The 21,320-nt window shown below is 51.3% G+C and overlaps 1 long non-coding RNA gene across 1 annotated transcript; it reads left to right on the top strand.

The window, feature by feature from the left end:
- The first annotated feature begins 2,411 nt into the window (after positions 1 to 2,411).
- LOC138921598 (uncharacterized) lies at positions 2,412 to 20,610 on the top strand. Its single transcript, XR_011434293.1, has 2 exons — positions 2,412 to 14,935; positions 15,336 to 20,610. It is a non-coding gene; the product is annotated as an uncharacterized lncRNA (long non-coding RNA).
- The last annotated feature ends 710 nt before the right edge of the window (positions 20,611 to 21,320 follow it).

Below are 21,320 nucleotides of genomic sequence, written 5' to 3'. Positions count from 1 at the left end.
AGACACTCTCTACTTATTCGCCTGTGTTGCAACTGTTGTGTATATTGTGTGGTATATAAATTTGTGTACATATGTGTTTTCAGTGTATATATTTGTGCAAATACTTCATTATAATAAAAACTTTATCCCACTCCAGTCTGTCTCCTGTGACCATCGTGCATTTTAAATAAGCTGTATTTACTTATGTTCCAAAAGCTGCTCAGTGTTTTCATCCGCTATATTCATGGGGTACCCCAAAGATATTTTCTACTCCAGCTTTATAAGCTAAATATTCCTTCGGTTATCTTTCATATTAAAGTTGTAGAGGTTTTTTACATTTTTAAGTCGCCTTTTCATGATCCTGTTTTAAGTCAAATCAGCCTACACTGTAAAATGTCTGCTGCTGAGTTTTGACTGAACGAATGAGTAAGTGGATGAAGGGACGGATGTGTGGCTGGTCAAAGTAGTCTGGGCAGATATTTCTCCCCTGTGTACAGATGATGATGATGAAGGGCTTAACTTGATCACTCCATTGACAAGTGCCGAGCCGGGAGTCCAGGGCTTTTTCCATGATAGAAACCTACCACTATTAAGTCATTTTTTAAAGTGATTAATGTTTCCTTGATATAATTTTGATTGTAACGGTCTATATGACCTCCCTTATGATACAATTCTTCATTAGCCTGCTAATCTTTATTTCATTCTTATTCAAGATAGATACATATTTTCCTAGTTTTTTATTTGCCATTTATACATATGAATCCTGCCACATAATATTTGTTTCATATTCATTTTGAGGGTCTCATAATGCTCAAGAATTGAAAAGCAAAACCCAAAACCCACAGTGGTTTTTACTGCAATAAACTGAACTGAAGATGAAATTTTCAGAAAACGGACAGACACGATTTACCTTTTTCAGCATCTGCATTTTATTTTAAAGTCTCCTAACAGAGGGTTTTTACTCAGGCAGGCTGACTTTCCCTTGATCTGTCTGCCACCCATGTGTAGCCTCACCCATCTCTGCAGCAGACATTGCCGAGAGTCTGCTCTGAGCCAGCTGCTGTCTCCAGTGGTGCACCCTGACTATGACGAGGTCCCTGCCTTCCGAGGGCCCAGAGTAATAAATCATTACAAGAGACAAGTGACTGCCTGGAAGAAAAACAATTTTACAACACCTGTAACAGACAAAGCCTTGGTATCTCTATCCTACAAATCTAAAAGAAAAGGATGCCCAGTCAAAAAATGGGCAAAAGATATAAATAGGTGCTTTCAGAAAGGAATACACAGGGCCATCTCCTCACTAGATGACCTACCATTCTAACCCATCAGATCGACCAGAGCTTTAAAGATTGGTAACGCCCAATGTCGGGGAGAATGTGGGGAAAGAGGCCCTGTTTGCATAAAATCTACACGATATTTTGAAAGGGCAGTTTCTGACAACAATAGTGAATATTAATAGTCTGTGATACAAGAGTCCCATTCCTAGGAAATTCCCTCCAGAAAAGACAGCATGGGTGTGCCAAATATAATATGTATGGGGATGTTCGTGACAAGAATTTGAAACAAACTTAATGTCCACCAATAGACCCCTGGTTAAATAAAACTATGCAATACGTTGTGTCGCCCTTAAAAAAAACTATACAGATATTTATAAGCTGACATGGAAAGATACCTATGGTGTATTGTTAAGTGGAAAAAAAAAGTTGCAAATAAAATGTTTAGAGCGATACACACAAAACTTTTAACAGGAGCTCCTTCTGGGGAGTAGAGTCCAATGTCGGACTAATTGCTAAGGAAGGAGTAATTTCACATTATTTATATACTTTTTCCAACGTGCTTGGAATATGGGTGACTTTAACTTTATTTATTTTCAATATTTTTAAAATCAGATAATCGTTAGATGTCTGAAGGGCACAGTTGAGCATAAGTGCTGCGGTGGAGGTGTGTACAAAATGTCACGGGAACAGAAGAAGAGAAAGGAGGCGAGGAATCATGAGTTCTTACCGTCTGTATGGCTCCTTTTCAGCTAATATCCATTTAATTCCTTAACAACCTTTTGAAGTCAGGAATATTATCCTTATTTTCTAGATGTGCACACTGAGGATAAGAAAAATCAGGAAACGTTCATCAGGTCACACAGCTATGTAGCGGCAGAGCTGGATTTCAACCAGGTCTGTCCAGCAGGCTCCCAGACCCACACATGAATGTTAGCTCCATGTGGTGTGGTTGGCCACCGAGGAGACAGCTGCAACCCAGGCAGAGGAAACTGCATAGACGAGACTGCAGACATGAAAGAATCCAGCCTGGTTAAGCAACTGTTTCTAACCAGAGGGTAGTTGTTGAAATTTCTCATACGTAATGAGGAAGACTATAAAAGAGGGACACAATTGACAAGTCACAACAAAATCAAAATCTTTTTTTCCACAGTCTTCCTCATATGCTCTAAAATTAAAGGCCGAGCAGGGCCCTCTGGAATGACGGCGGAACAAGAAAACGCAGGTCTGAATGGAGACTTTCCATCTCACCCGGTGAGCAGTGGAGAGGGGAATTCTGCATGTATGGTGGACTTTGGCCATTCATGGGTACCCCCAAATTTTAACAGCCTCCCCGTGTTTTGAGAGCTTCCTCCACGTTCTGAATCTACTTTCCCATCAAAGCATCCAAAACACTGATTTCCAGCCTCACTTGCCACAAGGCTGCGGACACATGACTGAGGTTCTTAAACAGATGGAACCACATCAGATTTGGGGTTGAAAGTGACGACACAAGCAGGGACCAGGGCATTTATTTGCAAATGCAGGTGAGTCTGGGTTTGCCCATGGCAGGAGCTCCCTTTCCAGGACCATTCTTCAGTGGATGCCAAGAGTTGTTCTGGAAGCTTGCAACAAGTGCCTCCAGCCCTCCAACCTATGAGTTTCTAACATCCCTTAATGAATTCTCTCCTGCTGGAAACCAGTCAGAAGAGACTGTGTCGTCTGCAGCTCAGAACCCCAGTCAACATAACTCTAGGGGGAGAGGAAGAGGTTTCTTATAACCTCACCATTCTCAGCTTCATACAGGAATGGAGAAGGGAGTGAAATGAAGGGAAGGTGCGCTGGCCTCTTGGCTAACGCCTTGTCTACACTTCCTTAAGGTCAGTGAGTTCCAATCACGTTTAGGATTTTCCCTGGAGTTTTCGACTCTACCAGAAACCATTGGGTCTTCTCTTAACCTGTAAGTCTTCTAAATATTCTGGTAGTAGCATCTGGACCTCAGAGCCTCCGAAACATCTGCTTCCCCAGCAAATGCTAACAGTGGAAACAACGGTGCCTAAATGCGTGAGTGGTGGGGTTGAGACAGGAGCTGTGCCCAGTTTCCCCAGAGACTTCCCGGCTTCCCCGTGGGACCTGCCTGTCTGAAAAGGAAGAATGTGAACCGAGGGGAGGGGAGGTGGAGGGATGAGAAGAGGCCTTGGAAGTCCTTTGATTGCCTTAAGAGAAGATCAACTGTTAATGGAGGAGCTGGGGAGAACATCACCGAGACAGAGGTTCAGCTGGAGTTCACACAGCCTGTTGGACTTGTCCTAGGCTCTTTGTCCACATTAATAATGGGAGGTGGATTCAGAGGCCTGACATGCAAAGAAGACTCTAGCCGCTGCAGGCTGCTATGCACTAGGGGAGTCATATCTTAAGGGAAAAAACCCTGAGATAGGTTCCCATCTGCCCAGGAGAATTTAGGAGAGGTGGGCCTGTCCACCGGGAGGTTAATGTTGGGCCTGGAGTGGGCATTAGCCCACGGAGGCCACGTTGAGGCCAGCCTTGTGGGTTAATGATGCTCTGGATCGCTCATCTTTGGAGTTAGAGGCAGAGTTATGTTTCCTGATGTAATGAGCAAAGTTTTATGAAAACAAAAGTAAAGACCAAGAGACCAACAATTAATTGGATGTCGAGGGGAAAGTTTTACTGTCTGGTGGGGAGCCCAATCCATCAGTCTAGGCTCTGAGGGAAGGTCGGAGGGAGAGCAATGGCGTAGGTCTTTTAAGTGAACAGCGTGTGGCCTGTCTCTGTGCCACGTTCAGAAAGCAAAGACAGAGTGGTGACTGTCTGGTGACATGGGCTTGCTGAGGGGGCCGGCACGGGGCTGGCTGTTTGCCTGCAGACCCTGCGGGGCCCACCTGGGGTCATGGCGTGGTCTGCCTCTGCTGCATTCCAGCATGCCATCCCCCGGCCAGGTCTGCCCGGTGTCAGCTGGCTAGGTGGCCAGTGGGGCTGGTCAGCTTCCTGTCTGGCTCCTGTCAAGTGCAGAGGTGAGGGGGCTGTGGCTGGAGAGAGGGGCCTGTCTGCGGAAAGCAAGCAACTGTCTGTGTTCTCAGGGGGTGAGTGGTCCCCCATCTCTGGCGGGCCTGGGCCCCTCCTTGTCACCATCCTGCCTGCTGGTCTTTCTCTTGGGCTCCCTTTCCCTGCTTTCTCACGAGCTCAAGGCCCCGTGGCGTCCACGCCCCCACCCTGGGAAACAGCCGGGCTCGGAAGTGGCTGCCTGGAATCGGGCAGGAAACACGCGCTGGAGCAGGGAGAGAATGGGCCGCTCTTCCTTATCTGCGGGCTGGGCAGCCGAGAGCAGTAAACAGGAGGCTGGCCTGGCGTTGGAAGTTCCTGAGTGAGGCATTTCTTTTTAACTAGAAAGAAGGGATATCCTGACATTGATCAGTGAGATGGTCCCTGCTCGGCATCTTTTCCAGACCCGCCATTGAAGGGCCGGACGTGGGCTTTGTCTTGTGAACCAACGTCCAGGACACTCCCAGGCCTGGAGCAAGGACCTGAATTCCCTCCCGGCCGGACTTCGAGGGACAAAGCAGAGGGAAGTTGAGGTCCTGAGAGCCCTGACTGAGGGGATACAAATCCAGCCCCAGCCTCTCACTAGGGGCATCTGAGGCCAGCCCCCTTTGCCTATCTGGGTCTGGGCTGTGAGTAGGCACCGCTCGCCTCCATGGGCTGTCTGTGGTACCGCATGCACACCCTCAGCACGTTACATTTGGCCCCAGGTGGACAATCTCTGGGAGACTGGAAAGGCTTGTTCCACCCTGGTCATTCAGCTGCTATGACTTGCCCGTGAGAGTGGACACATGAATGGAAGGCCATCTGCCCCAAGAAACTTAGTGCTTTGACACTGCCCCTCTTCTGCAGAGACCTTGGAGGACCCGGACTAACGGGACATAGGGGCCACTCAACCCATGCTCCCTGTAGGTGACCAGGAACCATAGGTCTGAGTTGGAGGCTTGATGGAGCTGGGGACACCAGCTGGGAGTCTGGCTCACATCAGTGGTCACCGTTAGACACATGCAAGACTCTTGTCAAATCCACAGTCATCCAGGCCTGTGGGGATGCTCTGAGGATGCAGGGACATGCCTGACATGGTACCCCTGAGGAGGGGGCCCTAACCTCTCCCTGTGTCTAGGCAGCAGGGCAGAGCTGAAAACCAACATCTGCAATGGACAGTGGGGCCTGATAGCCACCAGCCTCAGGTGCCTGTTGAACACTTAAAATGTGGCTCATCTGATTGGGGAACTGGATTTTTAATTTTAATTTATTTCCATTTAAATGGCCACACATGGCTAGTGGCTGCCACATTGGATAGCCCAGCCGAGCCCTCAGTGGCTCTTGAGCTTTCGTGAACATAAGTGTCACCCAAGAAGCCTGGTGAAAAGTGGACTCAGATTCCGCCTCTGCACGTCGGGAGGGAGACCCTGAGCTGCATGCTGATAAGCAGTCCAGACCGACTGACGGCCGCCGTCCGTCCACTCTCTCCTCCCTTCTCCTTTCTTTCTCCCCAGGCCCTGGCCTTCTCTTTCACTCTCTTCTTCTTTTGCTGCTTCCCTCTATCATCTCATTTCCATTCTTCCCTGCAAATCTAATTGAGGGGATGAATGAGCGCTGAAGGACGTTAGTAGGAGGCTTCACGGTGGAGAGGTGGGGTGGGGAGGTCACACCGTGGCACATCAGCCCAGGGGGGCGGAGTCAGATGGCCCTGTGTGCGCGGACATGTTCACTCTCTGAGCCTCAGTTTCCTCATCTGGAACGGAGGGTAGTCACACTTACAGTCTGAGGCGACCATGAGGACTCAGCGGCACAGCGTGGAATCCAGTGATGGCGGTCTCTATGTGCATCCCTCCATTCCTCGCCTCTTCTGTTCCCTCCTAGGGAACTAGCACCCGGAGCCGAGGCTGCCAACGAACCGCCTCACGTCATGCTCTCATTGGCATCACAGACCCACCACCCAGCCTCCTCTTCTGCCCCACTGTAAACACCACCTCTACTTGCCCCTCAACGCCTTTGACTTCTGAACTTTGGGGGTTTTCATAAGAAAGTGCTGAGCAGGTAAACTGACGCTTGGGTTGGGAAAAGTCCTGACTAGACTTTCTCCAGGAGGCTGGGGAGCAGGCTGCCTCCTGGGAGATCAAGGGAGTCTGAAATATCCCAGAGAGCTTGGGGAGGCCCAGGGATTTGGGGCCTTTGACCAGGGTATCGAGGTAAAGTCAGGAGTGACAAGCGTCTTCAGAAGCCACCTGCAGCTATCTAGAGCTCCAGGACTGCAGAAACGGCTACTGCGTCTCAGAAGCAACTCGTGGGGTCAGTCTGGACCCAGAAGACGGGACAGAACTCATGAAGTCCAGCCCCCATCTGTCCTGCTCCAGGTCCCTCAGACCCACGTTCGGGAGTGAGAAAGAATCGCTTCTCGTTAGGGAGGTGACTTTCATGCCTGCATGGCCCCCTCCCCGGGACACCACAGAAGGCTCGCGGTCTCTGCCTGCCAAGCTCTTCTCGGTGGATCACAGGCTTCTCCGCTCTCAGGCTGGTCTGATCCCCCTGGTATGTTTCAGGTTCAAATAGGCAGCCCACGTCTCCTGGAAACTGGATACCGGCTCCTCCAGGGCCGAGCACTGTCGCTCCCTGCTGTTGTGAAGGAGCCGAGGGTGGGAGGCGACAGCAGCCCTCAGGCTTGTGGGTTCCTCTGAGAGCCATGCAGGGGGTGAGGTCAGCGGCCCAAGGAAATCCCGGATTCCTGGGGTGGGGGAGGTCTGCAGACCCCCTGAGATCCAGGCGCCCCCTCAAGTCAGGACCAGCGTCAAGGCCAGTCTGTGGTGCTTGTGCTTCCCTGGGCTCTCAGGACCCATGTGGAGAGAGGTGACAGGCCACCCTCCGGGCCAAGGGAGGCTGGACACCCCTGGAGCCGGCCTGGCCGCCCCGACAGCCTAACCTTACTTGAATGGCATGTCGTCAGAGCAGACAGCAGCTTGGCCTATTTCAATACACAGGGAAGAGTTCTGTGAGAGGAATTGGGGGCCTCATGGAACCCTAGGGCAGCATTCCTGGGGGGCTGGAACCGAGAAAACTGCTCTTCCCCAGTCTCCGTCTCTGTCCCTCTCTGGGGTACATGATCTCGCATCCTCCCTTGTCTCTGTGTCGGCTTTTCTCTCCTCTGTGTCCCTGTGGATGTGTTTCCTCTGCTGTTTATACACGGCCTATGGGGGTTGCTCCAAACCCATGCCCTCCGCCGCCCTGAGGCGCACCTGCCGGCTCCAGCAGCTAACTGACCCAGGCTCTCAGAGTCCTGGTGGCAAATTTCAGAATCAACAGTCCCATGGGCCCAGCCCGGTCTGTGGCGCAGGTGCTCACCTCCTGCTCCATCAGCGCAGTCTGGGGGACCAGGAGCACCCAGAACGGCACTTGGCCTTCCTGCCAGGTATGGGGTGGGCGTGCAGCAAGAGGAGGGCTGGGGAGGCAACTCCAGGACATGTCTGTTGCCTGGAGCTCCCCACACCCTCACCTCTAAAATCACAGAGCGCTTATTCCATTTACGAGTCAGCGCACCGGGCTGGCCCTTGACAGGGCTGGAAGAAAATCGAAGTGGCAGGAATGGACCTGGTCCTGGTCTCTCTCTACAGGCAGCAGGAAGCGGCCCTGCCCTGGCCTGCTGCTCCCTTACTCCCACCAGGTCCCCATTCAAGGAGAGAATCCCTCCACAGGTAATTGGAGCGCAGCTCCAAGCGCCAGGTTCTGACATGGCAGCCAGCAGGCATCCCGCTGCCCCACCCCAGCACTTCCTCCTGCAGAGCCACTGGGTCTGGGTTAAGGGGCCAGCTCATCTACTATGCCTGAGAATCCCCCCCGAAGTCGCCTTTGTTGTCTCTTCTTCCTAATCCAGCCCCAGCAGCTGAGCTGCCCCCAGGGTTTCCCTGGCCTGTCGCCTGGCCTGGCTGGGGTCTGTCTCAGGGCTCACAGTTGCTGCGGCTGGCAGTCTCCCCGGGGTCCCTGCTTCCCAGGGAGGCAGCTGCTCCTGTCCATCCCCCGCCTGCCTGGTTTGCATCCCGGAGGCCCCGTGAAACCCGCAAGGGCAGGAAGGCAGAGCTGGGGTCCCCGGGGGAAGGAGGAGGTAAGGGGGAGAGAGAAGGGCAGCGCTGGGGGCCGACCCAGAGCCTCAGAGGCAGCTGGACCAGAGAGACCAGGCCGGGTTCCCCACGAGCGTACCCCGCGGCTGGGGTGTCCCTCTCCTCATCTTGCAGGGATTGGCCCCCAGCCCCGTAGCATCCCAGGGCTGCATCCTCAGCGTGGGGCTTCTTGCTCTGATGGCTGGAATCGTGGCTTGATATGAAAAACAGCTGGAGCCAAGGCCTTCACACTTGCTCAGATTTCACACTGTTGTGATTGAGGATTAGCAGGAAGGAGAGGCAGATCAGATGTTACCATCATTAGAGGCTTTTCTCCCTGGGGACCAGCCCTCAGCCCTGCCCTTTCGTCCTTCCTGCTCCTCAACTCTCTGCTATCTGGGCTGGGCCCACCCTTCCTCAGGATGCTCCAGCAGCCACAGCTGGTGTCTGTTTCAACCTGCAGCGCGTGCCTTTCTGAGTTTTGGTTGCCTCAAAGCTCCTGGTCCCACGTGGCAGGGGTCCAGGCCCCAGCCAGGTGGGCTCTGAGATGTGCTGTGGAGAGAGTGTTGGGTGCTGTCCACAGGCAACAGACACTCAGGTCTGTTTGCAGTGGGAGCATTTGAAGGACCACGTATTTGGGGACTTTGAAATTCATTCTATTCATTTAGTCACTTCATTCATACAAGCATGCATGCAACGATTGAACACTACCTCGTGCCATCAATAGAGCACACAGTGGTGTGAGAGACGGTATCCTTGCATTCGAAGTCTAGAGAAAGGGTAATCAGCAGTTACAAAAAGCGTGAGAGGGCCAAGCTGGGGTTGTCCCAGGGCAGTTCCGAATATGATCTAGTGCCGTGTTATTCAAAGTGAGGTCTGTGGACCAGCAGTAGCAGCGCCACGTTGCTGCTGTGGGAAATGCAGAATCTCAGGCCCCATTTCCTCCCCAGAGAATCAGCATCTTCCTTTTAACAAGACCCGGCGTGGCTCACACACACTGTAGTGTTTGGGAAGCCCTGGCCTGGTGCGCAGGTTCTCAATCTGCCAGGGGAGCTTGAAAACAGACTCTTGGCTGGGTCCCTCCCCCAGCGATTCTGGTTTCATTGGTCAGGATGTGGCCTGGGCATCAGGGCATTTAGCAGTTCCTAGGGAGATTCTAGCGGGCAGCCAAGGAGAGAACCACTGGTCCAGGGGAAAACCCTTCTGGAGGAAATGGCGTCCAAGCTCCCTGACTCACTCATATGCCCTCTTACTCCTTCACTGGAACAGCATCATCAACTAGGCGTTGAGACGGTGCAGGGACGTCAGAACATCAACCCTGCTCCTCGTGCCTAGAACACAAGCATAACCAGAAACAACCAGAGGCAAGCGACAGGTTTTTATGGCAGAACTCACAGGAATGGTAAAGCCCCAAAGCCATGCAGCGGGCTCTGTGGGCAGTCAGGAGGGAGGTCAGCATGGCCGGGGTCTTGAAGCAAGGGTCATGGGTCTGGAGGCAGGTGGGGCCACATCTGCACAGTCGTGAATTTGGGAGCTGGGAAGCTAGGGGCCAGGAGAGGAGAATGGTACCCACTTCTTCCAGGCTGTGGTAGATGGGAAATGAGCACCAGAGTAAAACTGCCCAGTGGTAGACATCCTGAGACCCAGCCTGGACTCAAGCAACTGGAGCAATGGGATCCCTGGCTGGAAGACACGGGGCTCCTTTCTCTGGGCAGAGTTGGCCAAGAAGCTCCCTTTCCACACCCAGCTGCTCAGTCTGGTTGGTAAGGAGCAGCGAAGGACCCGCAATTCCCTCCTCCTGCTGATGCTTCCCCAGCACCGAACTTGGATTGCTGGGATGACGATGGGGTCTGTGTGTTCCCTTAGTCGGTGCTGGCGGAGGTGCGGGCCCAGGTTATTGAAGCGAGTCGCCCCAGAGCACTTCCTCCCTCTGCTCTTCCCTGCAGTCCCCATCTGGGCACGGCACACGTGCTTAGAACACAGCCGCATCCACCGTGGCTCCAGGCAAGAACTAGCCCTGTCACAGACAGCTGTTGAAAAAGTCCAAGTGGCCAAAGGAGTCTGATCACTTTCCTTCCTGTAACTTCCTTGGATTTTTCTTCCTCCCTGGGGACGGGAGGAAAGTTGTATTTTTAAACCTCACATCCTGGTGGCCCTTCCTTCCCGGAAGGAAATGCTCTCACCCTATTGTGGAAAGTGAAAGTGAGCATCAGCGCTGGGAGGCTGTGGGAGGGAGAGCTGCTGAGCTCTGTGCTGCTGGGGAAGCAGGGGGCCCAGGGAGAAACGTGTTTTGGATACAGCAAAAGCGAAGGAGAAGGTACCCTTTAGACCCAAGCCGTGTTCCACTGTTAGCCCCCTGGCACGTCAGCCTGCCTGCAGCTTCCCGGTGGGCGCCGGCTCTCCCAGATGGGGTCCTGGGCTAAACGCACCCCGGGCCCGAACGCGGACTTCCCAGCATCCAAGTTCATGGCACTAATTGCTGGTCTATCCTTTCTTCCTCCGAGGAGCTTCGGATTGCTGGGAAGATTCCCTTCGGGATTTCAGAAGAACATAATAATGAAGCATTTTGAGAGAAGGATGCTTGCATAAGTTCAAATTAGATGCTATATAGGGAAATTATAGCCTCTGCTGCCAAGAAGAGCCTGCAAGCAGGGCCACTGGGGAGAGAAGTTGTGTTCCACCAAAATATGAATGAAGCACTTTGGATCTGCGGGGTGGGAGCGTAGCCCCTTCTGGGCACCACTGCAAATTCCACACCTGGTCCTTGGGCAAGCAGATCCAGAGTCCTGGGCGTCTCAGATGGCCAGCACTGGGCGGGGGGCGGGGGGAGGCAGCCTGACGCTTCACCACCATGGCCAGCCCTCCCCATACCAGAGCAGAGCCAGGACCCCACAAGGACACCGCAAAGAGAGGTGTTCACTTAGCACAAATGCTTTTTCCCTCATTCTCCTTAAAGTCCTAGACCATGGAATTGCCTTCCCCATGACCTCTGGGCTGGGAGAGATGCACCTGGGTCGGCTGTGGCCCAAGCAGGCTCCATCTGGGAGCCCAGGGCTGGCTTCCAGGGCCTGTTAGGAGCTCCCACAGTTCTGGGATTGTCCAGTGACCAGACCAACACTTGGGGGTCAGGGGAAATGGCTTGTGACATCCTCTCTTTCCTTTCCCCTGCTGGAGGGCATAAGGGCAGGCACCTGCCATGTGGATGGCATGAATGCCCACGACTTCCAGGCTCTCGCGGGCAATCACCATGGCTCTGGGTCACTTCCCCACACCTGGCCAAGTGCCCCACATCTGGAGCAAGGCCTGTCAAGCCTCTGTCCCCAGGGCCAGACTCACGGCCTGCTTGCCAAGCAAGGTCTTTTATTCAGCGGTCCAGCTTGTTGTCTCAGCTCCCCAGTGAAGCGACAGCTCCTGGAGAGAAGGGACAGTGGTGGGTCTTTATATACCTCGTTCATCACAAGGTGACCAACAATGAGCCAACAGCGAACGTGACGACAGCTGTTGTTGGTCCAATGTCTACTGCACACTTGGCCTGTCACATGCATTGCTTCTAATTATTCGACTAGGCACTAGAATTTCCATCTCCAGAAGAGGAAATTGAGGCTCACGGGGATTAAATGACTGCCTTACAGACAGACACAAGGAGAGTCAGGGCTGGGTTTTGAACCCAGATTTGTCTGTCTTCACAACCCGCCTGGTTTCCACTCCTCTCTCCCATATTGGAGCTATCAGGTGCTTCTCTCCCTGCCCCACGCCCAACACCGCCTCCCCAGTCCAACTCCCATTTCCTGTGCTCACCTGATCTTCTGGAAAGAGCACCATGAATACAATGTGCTGCCTCTGAAGGACCACTATCCAGTGCCTCCATCCCTCTATCAGTGCCTGACTGAGAGGGACAGAGCGGCCCTGGGCGCCTGCCAACCCTCCCTCCACCCGGCAGCTGCCCCAGCCCTCATGGCTAGGGGTGCCACACTTAGCAAATAAAACATGGGCCACACGATAACATCTGTTGTTTATCTGATGCTCAAATTTAACGGGGAGTCCTGCATTTTACTTGGCCACCTGGCCCCAGCCCCAGCAGGCTGAAGCCCTGGTGGCGGGGTGGGGGGTGAAGTTGAGGGACAGGCAGGGATGAGGAAAAGCGGAGCCAGCTGTGAGAGAGAAAGGGTGGGAAGGGAAGAGAGAGAGGTGAGAGAGGAGGGGGGAGTCCCGGCTCCCTGTGTCCAGGCTGGGCCAGTTCCTTCATCTGGGGATGGTCCTTCTGTATCTATCCCACAGGCGAGGAGGGCCAAGGGGCTGAGACCCCAAGGCGGGCGGGGCTGTGGTGGGAAGAGAGAGCCTCCTTCTCCCCCCGTGGCCCTGGGAGGTGCCCCTTCTAGGACAGAGGATGGAGAAGGGGGTTCTGGGGCGCACCTCTGGGGTGTGCGCTCTGTGTGGGCCTGGGGAATTAGTGCCCCCGAAAGAGGTGTGACCAGGAGTTCTGCTTGCCTCCCACCTCCTGTCCAGATAAGCAATTTTGGGGACAGAGAAGCACCCGAGAGAGGGAGGGCTGGGCAAGTGCGTTCACGCCTCATCCCCTCCTCCCTGGAGACGTTGTCGCTCCCTCCTGTCTGGGCCGACAGCAGAGAGCAAGCTTCAGAGAAGCGCTGTGCCAGGCCCTGCTTGGGCTTCTCCAGCCTCCACATGTGAATCTTCCTAAAGCTCCCACTTGCCCACCTCCTTCTACTGGAAGCATAGTCTCTGTGTTTTTAAAATTTAATTGCAATTGCAATTTAATCATAGGGTTTGCTCTGTGGCTTTTTCGACTGGGTGCTTCTCCTTTCAAACAAAACGTGGAGGCTTCTGAGCCTCCTCTGCATTGCTGTGTTTATGGGATTCCCGTAACCAGGCAGACCTAGCTCCAGATTCAGGAAAGGATGGCAGCCGCCTGCGTAGATGCTGTTGTTGTGTGACGTGGATTGACACGGGGGCCGGCCGGAGGCTCCAGAGGCCTGCTGGGTGGCATCGGCTGCCCCAGAGCATTTGCCACGATGCTCACAGGAGGGCCTTGTATGGTCAGCAGCCCTCACAGAGCTGTCAGCCTGTGATGGTTGGCAGGGGCCCCAGGAGGAGCAGCAAGGCCCAGTCAGTGGGACCCGGAGGAGTGTGTGGCGTCTGGTAGCAAGCTGTAACATCCAGCTTGCTTAGTGAAGACCAGGCAGGTGGATACAGGAATCAGACAGCAAGACCTCAGAGCGAGGTGAAAGAGGCCGCTGCAGAGCGCATGGGCCGTGGGGACGTCTGACAGTGAAGGCACCAGACAGGAGTCCTGAAGAGGAGGAGTCTGACCCTGGCAGGTTGAAAACGGTGCTCACAGGGCCCCTGGGAAGAATGTCTCAGGCCCATGATGCTCTGCTTGTCAGCGCAGAGGTTAGGGTGAGGTGAGCGAGGTGCAAAATTCAAGGAGGTGTCACCCTCGGGGCCACCCATGAGCTCCCGTGACCCTGGAGCTGGAGTGCATGAGCGCCTCCTCTGCGTTTGCACCTCGCTCGCCTCCCTGTGATCCTGGCCTTGCTGATGTGCCTTGGCCACTCAGTCGACTGCCACTCTGGCTCCACCTAACAGCCCAGGTGGGGTGCGGTCATGGACTCTGGGATTGGGTGGGGGCTTCACCCTGGTTTTAGGCACCCATCCTGGTGGGACCTCTCAACGGGTCCACAATGGGTTACTTCCTTATGTCCCCATTAGGGAAGGACATATCCATTCACCCAATGGCCCAACACATATCTTTGGGCTACCTCTTGCTTCCTTCTTTCTCACCTGGACAGCCATGTGGGGTTCCTCCCTGGTCCGCATGTCTCCAGTCCTGCCCACTCCAGTCCATTCCCGACACTCCTCAGAGAGGAGACCTGATGGCATCTCCCTGCCTGGGTCTACTGCTTGAAAACTAAAGGGAAGGTTGCAGCCCAGTCCTTGTGGAGAGGGGCTCACACGGTTCTTTATCCAATATAGCTCTGTTTTCTGAGTATAAATGTAATAAATAAGGAACACAGGGAAGTACAGAAAAATAGAAAGAGGAGGACTTCTCATTTGGGCCCTGTGCATTCAGATATGGCCACATGACTTACTTTGGTGGAGGAGCTGTCAGTGGAGGTGATGTGTGTCACTTCAGGCAGAAGCTTCCAGAACCAGTGCCTGATTTTCCATGCTCTTTTTTCCCCACTCTAAGAGTATGTACGTGTGTAATGTAGGCAAGACCTCTCGCTGGCAAAACCACCTGGATGGAGGGTCCTCAGGCCACATCCCCTGATTAGCCTCCTGCCTCGGCCAGTTGGCTCTGAACAAAACATAATCTCGTTCCCGTGCAGACGCCAATCCTGACCCAGCACAAGAGAATGTGGATGGCTCCATTCATGCCACTTCTCCTTCTGGCACAATAACTCATTCATTGAGAAAAGTTCTGTTCTGTTACCGAGGATCTTCCCAGCTGTCGAGGACACTGAGGTGGGCAAGACAGGCAAGGTCAGGTCCCACATTATGGAACTTACCTTCTAGGGGGACACGGACACACAGGTAAGTAAAATAATGCATTAACTGCAGATGGTGCTAAGAGCTTTGAGGAAGAAAACCAGGCAATGGGTGTGTAGGGGCAACAGGAGAACAGAAAGGGTGGCCTGGGAGGTGAGGAGGTGACCTGAGCTGAGAATGGAGGCAAGGAGCCAGCCACGTAAGGAGACTGGGAAGAGGCCCTGGGACACACTTGGCATCCACGTGGAACAGACAGGGTCCGGTGTGTTGCTGGAGAGTCATGAGTAAGGGCCTGGTGGAGGGTGGGGAACGAGATTGGGCGGAGGCAGCCAGGGCAGATGGTGGGGGCCATGTGCGCAGTGGGACTTGACTCTGAGTCTTGTTGGGGAGTTCTCAGAGGGCTTATAACGCCAGCGTGACCTGCTCTGACTTCCCTGTTTTACAGCTTGCTTTGGCTATTGGTAGGCCACTCAACTGTAGGACAGCGAGAAAGAAGGGGAGAGAGAGACTGGTGACTTTGACGAGGCACTTGGAAAATACTCCGGACATAGAGCTGATGAGATTTGGAAACGAACTGCATGCCGGAGGTGAGACCAAGAGGCGTCAAAGCTGACTCTTGAGTTTTTTAACCTTGAGAAGGTCCAAATGCCACTAAAAGCCGGACAGGAATGGAATCTCTAAATGGAAATGAGAAGCAATTTTTCATTTCTTGAGCAGTTCTCCTAAGAAGTCTTTGGGGTGAGGGCGCAGGGATGCTGAGCTGGGGGCACAGGCACCCTGAGGCTTCTGTCCCGCTCACGCTCTTTGGTCTTTTGCCTGGAAGGGTGAACACGTGCCCTGTGGTGGAGCCGAGGCAGAGGATGGTGTGCAGAGAGCTCCCCTGTCTGCTTCCCGCCACGTGCCCAGAGGCTGTGCTTTATTCCTGCTGGTTCTGACACGAGTCTTCAGGGGCATCTGATCAAGCTGGAGAAGGTCAGGGGGTTAATTTTGCCCCGAAGGCAGGCATTACGTCTGGCATCTAAGCAAGAATTCAGAGTATGCTGAGAGCTCTCTGATGTCCAGCAGTTGAGTGGAAGGGCGCCTAAGGCTCCACTAGAAATAGGACTTGCCCTACTCTCAAAGACAGGGGACACCCCCAACGCTGACTGGCAGGGCAAAAGATGCTCTGAGATGGTCTTTAAGCCCCAAGTGAGGTATTTCTTTTGATGGAGCTGCAGAGACAGCGTCCTCGGTCTGCCGTGGGCTCAGCTTCCCCTTTGCCAGAGGGAGAAAGCACCCGTTCCCAGTCCTGTTCTCAACTCCTTGTGGGGAGAATGATTAGCGAAACAGCTAAACTATTGGTAAAGATGCTGGCATGGGGCGGGGCTCAGGTGGGGGCACAGGTGACAGGTGTAGTGTCGAGGTAATTGTCCCTTTGGTATCAGTTCCCATACTTCGTTGCTGGCTTTGAATGTGGTTCTGAGCAACTACACAACACAGTTGTGGACGGGGGTTGTTTTGTCTTTCGACGTCTCTCCTCTCCTGCTTCAAGAAACAAACAAAATGAACAAAAATCCCTAGGTTAAAAAATATCTATTCTCATTTTAAAAACCCAAGCATTTCAAGTGTCCCACAGCTATTGGCTCATTACCCAGAGTTAACTACCAGTAACAAAAGCATTCTTTTAGCAATTTTTCATACATAAACAAATACACGTATATAACATTTTAAAATGTAGATGTCAGCAAACTATAGGCTCTTCTGCATCTTGTTTTTTCTTTTTTTCACATAACAACTTTTTGGAACATCCTACGTCAGCATATACAAATCCATCTCCTCTTTCCAGTGACTGAATTGTACTCCATCCAGTGGATAGACCCAGTGTACCTAGCTAGTCCCCCACAATAAATAGTTAGGTTATTTTCAGTTCTTTGATGCTGCAAGAATCAAAGCAATGAACGCATACAAAAACACACTTAGTTGAAGTATAATTTTTTAAAAAGTCAAATGAAAAAAGTCACCATTCCGCTCATGAAGAAATGAGAGAACCAGTAAGATGAGGCCTTGTAATCTCTAAGAACTAAAACTAAAAAGTGATCAGTGGTGGTGAGCTCTTGGGGTCCTTGACAGAAGCAGACACATATCCCTTCTGAAGGATCATGTTTTCATCCCAGGCCTGGAGTCCCCTGGATAAAGCCTGTAAATATGAACTCAAAAATTTCAAACTACAAAAATAAGCCACCAAGAACAAGAATCAGCAAAAACAACAAACAGGAGAATTAAATCTCCAAGAAAATCAGATACTGAAATGATCAGATATAGATTATAAAATAGATATGTTTAAGATTATTACAGAGGGGCCAGCCCCATGGCAGAGTGGTTAAGTTTGCTTGCTCCGCTTCAGTGGCCCATGGTTCTGCTGGTTCGGATCCTGAGTGCGGACATGGCACTGCTTGTCAGGCCATGCTGAAGTAGCGTCCCATATGCTACAACTAGAAGGACCCACAACTAAAAATATACAACTATGTACTGGGGGGATTTGGGGAGAAAAAGCAGAAAAAAAATAAAATTATTACAGAAACTGAAAAATAAAATTGAAAATGTGAGAAAAGAACAAACTTACTATATTAAACAAAATACCAGGTCAATTGGAAAATAACATACTTATAGAAATAAAAATAAAATAGCCAGAGAATTGAAAACACAACAGAAAAAAATAATCACAAAAAGAAGAGACAATTAGTTGCCTGGAAGATAGATCTGAAGAAATTACTCAGAACTTGATGCAAAGAAGAAAGGAAATGGGAAATTAATGACATGGAGGGTATTTTGAGATGATGTAACATAGATATAATTGAAGTTCCAGAAAGAGACAAGATTGAGAGAGAGACAATCTTCAAAGGGATCTTTTTTTTCTGAGAATGTTCCCAAACTCATGACAGACATGAATCCTTCGATTCAGGAAATAGTGACTCACAAGCAGGATAAACAAAAATAAATTTACACTGAGGTACGCTGTAGTGGAGTTCTATGGTGGAGACCCCTCAGTCTCACTCATGTCCTTATCTATTCTTATGCTAAATCCAGTAACAGCAGCAACAATATGGATACCTTATTTTCATTTTCTATGTTTCCAAAGTATTTTATAGATATGGCCTAGCAAGACGTCAAAGGTAAGGCCTTTGCTGGATGAGAAGTTGCATGTCAAAGATTAAGGCACTAGTTCAAGGCCAGCCTGCTTGGCAGCAAAGGGAAGACTAAATGCTGGTTTCCTAGGTGGGAGCCTTTCCACTCTGCGCTCCTTGGAGAAAGCCATTTGGAAGGTGACTCCAACCATAGAGACAGCTGTGCTTTAGAGGCTGGTAAGTAGAGGCTGGAAGGAGAAGATTTCCTGATGGGTCCCAGGCTGCAAGGTCAATTACATGTGAACTTGCCCTTTAGTCCTAGGTTAGCTGGAGAGGCCTCCTGCCTCAGCTGGAAGGAGCTGCCTGTTGGGGTGGAGGGAGGGGCTGGGGGCTGTGGGAGATGGATCCTCTTTAGCTACTTTGGCCAAGGGCCCAGCTGTTCCTGTTCAGCCTCTGACGTTCAAGTGGGTTTGACCACCTGTGGAGTTATTGCTAGTGTATCAGTGCATGCTAAGTGTCTCTCCTGAGTTCCTGAGGCTTCACTGCCTCCTGGGGCTGTCTTCCCATTGCGGGAGGGAACTGCCAGGCAGGTGGCGCTTGTGCTTGGGGAAGGACTAAGCCCATGAGTCAGTCTTACAGCTCTTCCTCTCTTACTTTCTGGCTCTAAGAGATTTTGATGTGGCTGTGGTTTCTGCCATGGGCTGTGGGATGTAGTGAAAGAATTATGGTCAATAGGAGTCAGAAGTTATGGGTCAGGTTCTGGTTCTGTCATGTGGTTTCTGGGCTTTGTTTCCCTCATAAAAAGGTTGTTTCTAAACAGGAGCAGAGTGTGTGTGTGCATGAAGGAGCTGGGGATGTTTGTAGCTTGCAAAAGTAATCCAGGAGAAGACGTCAAACTTGCTGTTGAGGTTGTCACTGAATAGCTTGAAATTTCTCAGAAGACTAAAGGAAGGTGTGGGCTTTATGTTTGTCAAAATGGGATGTAGGTGAAAAAGATTGAAAAACATAACAGGAAAATCTCATTTGCGGATATTATGGGTTGAATTGTGTCCCCTCAAAACAAGACACGGTGAAGTCCTAACCCCCATTCCCTCAGAATGTGACCTTATTTGGAAATAACGTCATTGCAGATGTAGTTGGTTATTGTTAAGATGAAGTCGTGCTGGAATAGGGTGGGCCGCTAATTCATCGTGACTGGTGTCCTAATAAGAAGACGGCCAAGTGAAGAGAGAGACACAGAGGGAACCTTGAGAAGGCGGAGGATTGGAGAGGTGCATCTGTAAGCCAAGGAAGGCCAAAGATTGGCGGCAAACCACCAGAAGCTGGGAAGAGCCTTCTGTCACTGCTTCTGAATTTGGAAGAGGTAAATAGAGACTCTGGATCGGTAAGAGTCATCCTTTTCAAGGCGGCTATGGCCACGTGGAGGATCTAATGGCTCAGCAGCCAGTGCTGGCGGTGTTAAGACGAGCGTGCAGGGATGATTAGGTGGTCCTGCTGGCTGCTGAAAAGACATTTGGGCTTGACCTCCCACTCCCCCATTTCTTGCTCAGACATGTTTTCCAGGCTTCCCATGATTCTGTGAGCTACTAGCCCTTCTCTACTCGACTGGAGCCCATTTCAACTCTTCGGAGCATAGGGCCCTGACCAGTGCTTGACAACCTGTAAGTTTCCTTTGAGTTTTAAAGGATGACCACTCTCTATGCTTTTTATCTTTAATTACCAATTACCATTTAACCCAGAACCCACAGAGTGCCAATTCTAATCAGGGGGCCATGCTCAGAGGAAGGCTACAGGTTGATTCTCCCCAGGGTGGGAGGCTCACAGAATGGGCAAAGGACCAGCTTTCTGACATCAACAAGTAAGCCTTTGGGGCCACAGTCACGTGGGCTAAAGGGACTCCAGAGATCATCTCATCCAATCCCTTCCTTGCGTGTCAGGAAAAATCATGAAAGACTGAAATGAGCAAAAGACAATTACTGTGTCTTGTCTAGCGCGCCTTTTACAGCTCTGTAAATTGTAGGAAACTGATAATGAAGCCGGGTACCTGAGGGTCACTGTAGCTATTCAATAAGAACATGAGTGCCTTTTGACTTCTTCCCAACACAGACATAAATGAATCTTGTCCATTTGCTGTTTTCTTGTTTAAGTTGAGGGGCGACTCAGGGGTCGAAAATTTGTGAGCTTGTTTTGCAGAAGAATGAGAAGGCCTTTGGGGAGGTTGTGATCACGGGATGGCCAGCCCCCTGCAGCTGTTGACACCCAGAAGTCAGATTGCTCAGGGGCTCACCAGGAGTGACCCCTTTGTTTCCCCAAAGCTCCTCCTGCCAATCCGCTTAGCTCTATAAAAACCCTCCTGCCTTCTTCTCTTATTAAGGCAGATTTGAGAGGTTCAGTACCAATAATAATGCAAATGATTTTCTTGTCCCCAAAAAAGCAAATTAATTGTGTACAGTGGAATGCAACTCATTATTGACCTCTTTTGGATCTATTTGTAAATTCATTTCAGCATTCTTTTTCTGCCTATATATATATATATAAAATATATATTGAACTAGTAACATCATATTGGTTCCCTCATTAATGAGTGAGTTAAATAAAATGTTTGATGTGTGTTCATTGTGTTCATTTTATATCGGTATGAGAGTCACAAAAACACCCTCTCTTAACACAGTGAATGGGAGATATGGGTCCTCAGATGCCTAGTGACCGCCCCCCCCAGCTCCGTGTGTCAGTCTGGGTCCCCTGAGAAGCAGATGACAAGATGGGATTAGACTCACACAGATTTTGTTAGGGGAAATGCCTGTGAGAGAAAATGGGGGAGAAACAGAGAAGGCTGGGACAGTCCCCAGCAGCCGTTGACACCCAGAAGTCAGATTGATGCTGGTCTGACCTCGAGTGAAGGAGAGTGGAAGGCAAGTTGGGTGGAGGTGTCCTTGACCTTTGTACAGTCTCAGAAGGCTTGTCAAGGCCATGGGGAGCCAGTCAGCCATCAGAGGAGTCCTGTGACTCCTGACTCTTCCAGGAATTCCTTGGCATTGTTCTCTCCTATTTTTCTGCATTCCTGCCAGTTTATACATTTCTGTAACTGGGCTCAAATATTTGAGCTCTTTTTCCACATGGAAGATGGGATTCTGGGAGACTGGCCATAAGGCAGCCAACCTGGGATATGACCCCTGATGACTGTAGTCACTCTTTGACCATATTACGGCACCGTCTCAAGTTAAGCCTAACAGCTTGTGCCACTCCCCGTACTAGAGGGTCTGTTTTGAGGACACAGGGAAGTGAGTGTCCTTGGAGTGACTGTGGCCTGCGTTCGCCATGTTGGG

This window comes from Equus caballus, chromosome 30, assembly GCF_041296265.1.
Source record: "Equus caballus isolate H_3958 breed thoroughbred chromosome 30, TB-T2T, whole genome shotgun sequence".
Taxonomy (NCBI): domain Eukaryota; kingdom Metazoa; phylum Chordata; class Mammalia; order Perissodactyla; family Equidae; genus Equus; species Equus caballus.
The sequence above is the reverse complement of the archived record's forward strand: the minus strand, read 5'-3'. Positions and strand labels throughout refer to the sequence as shown.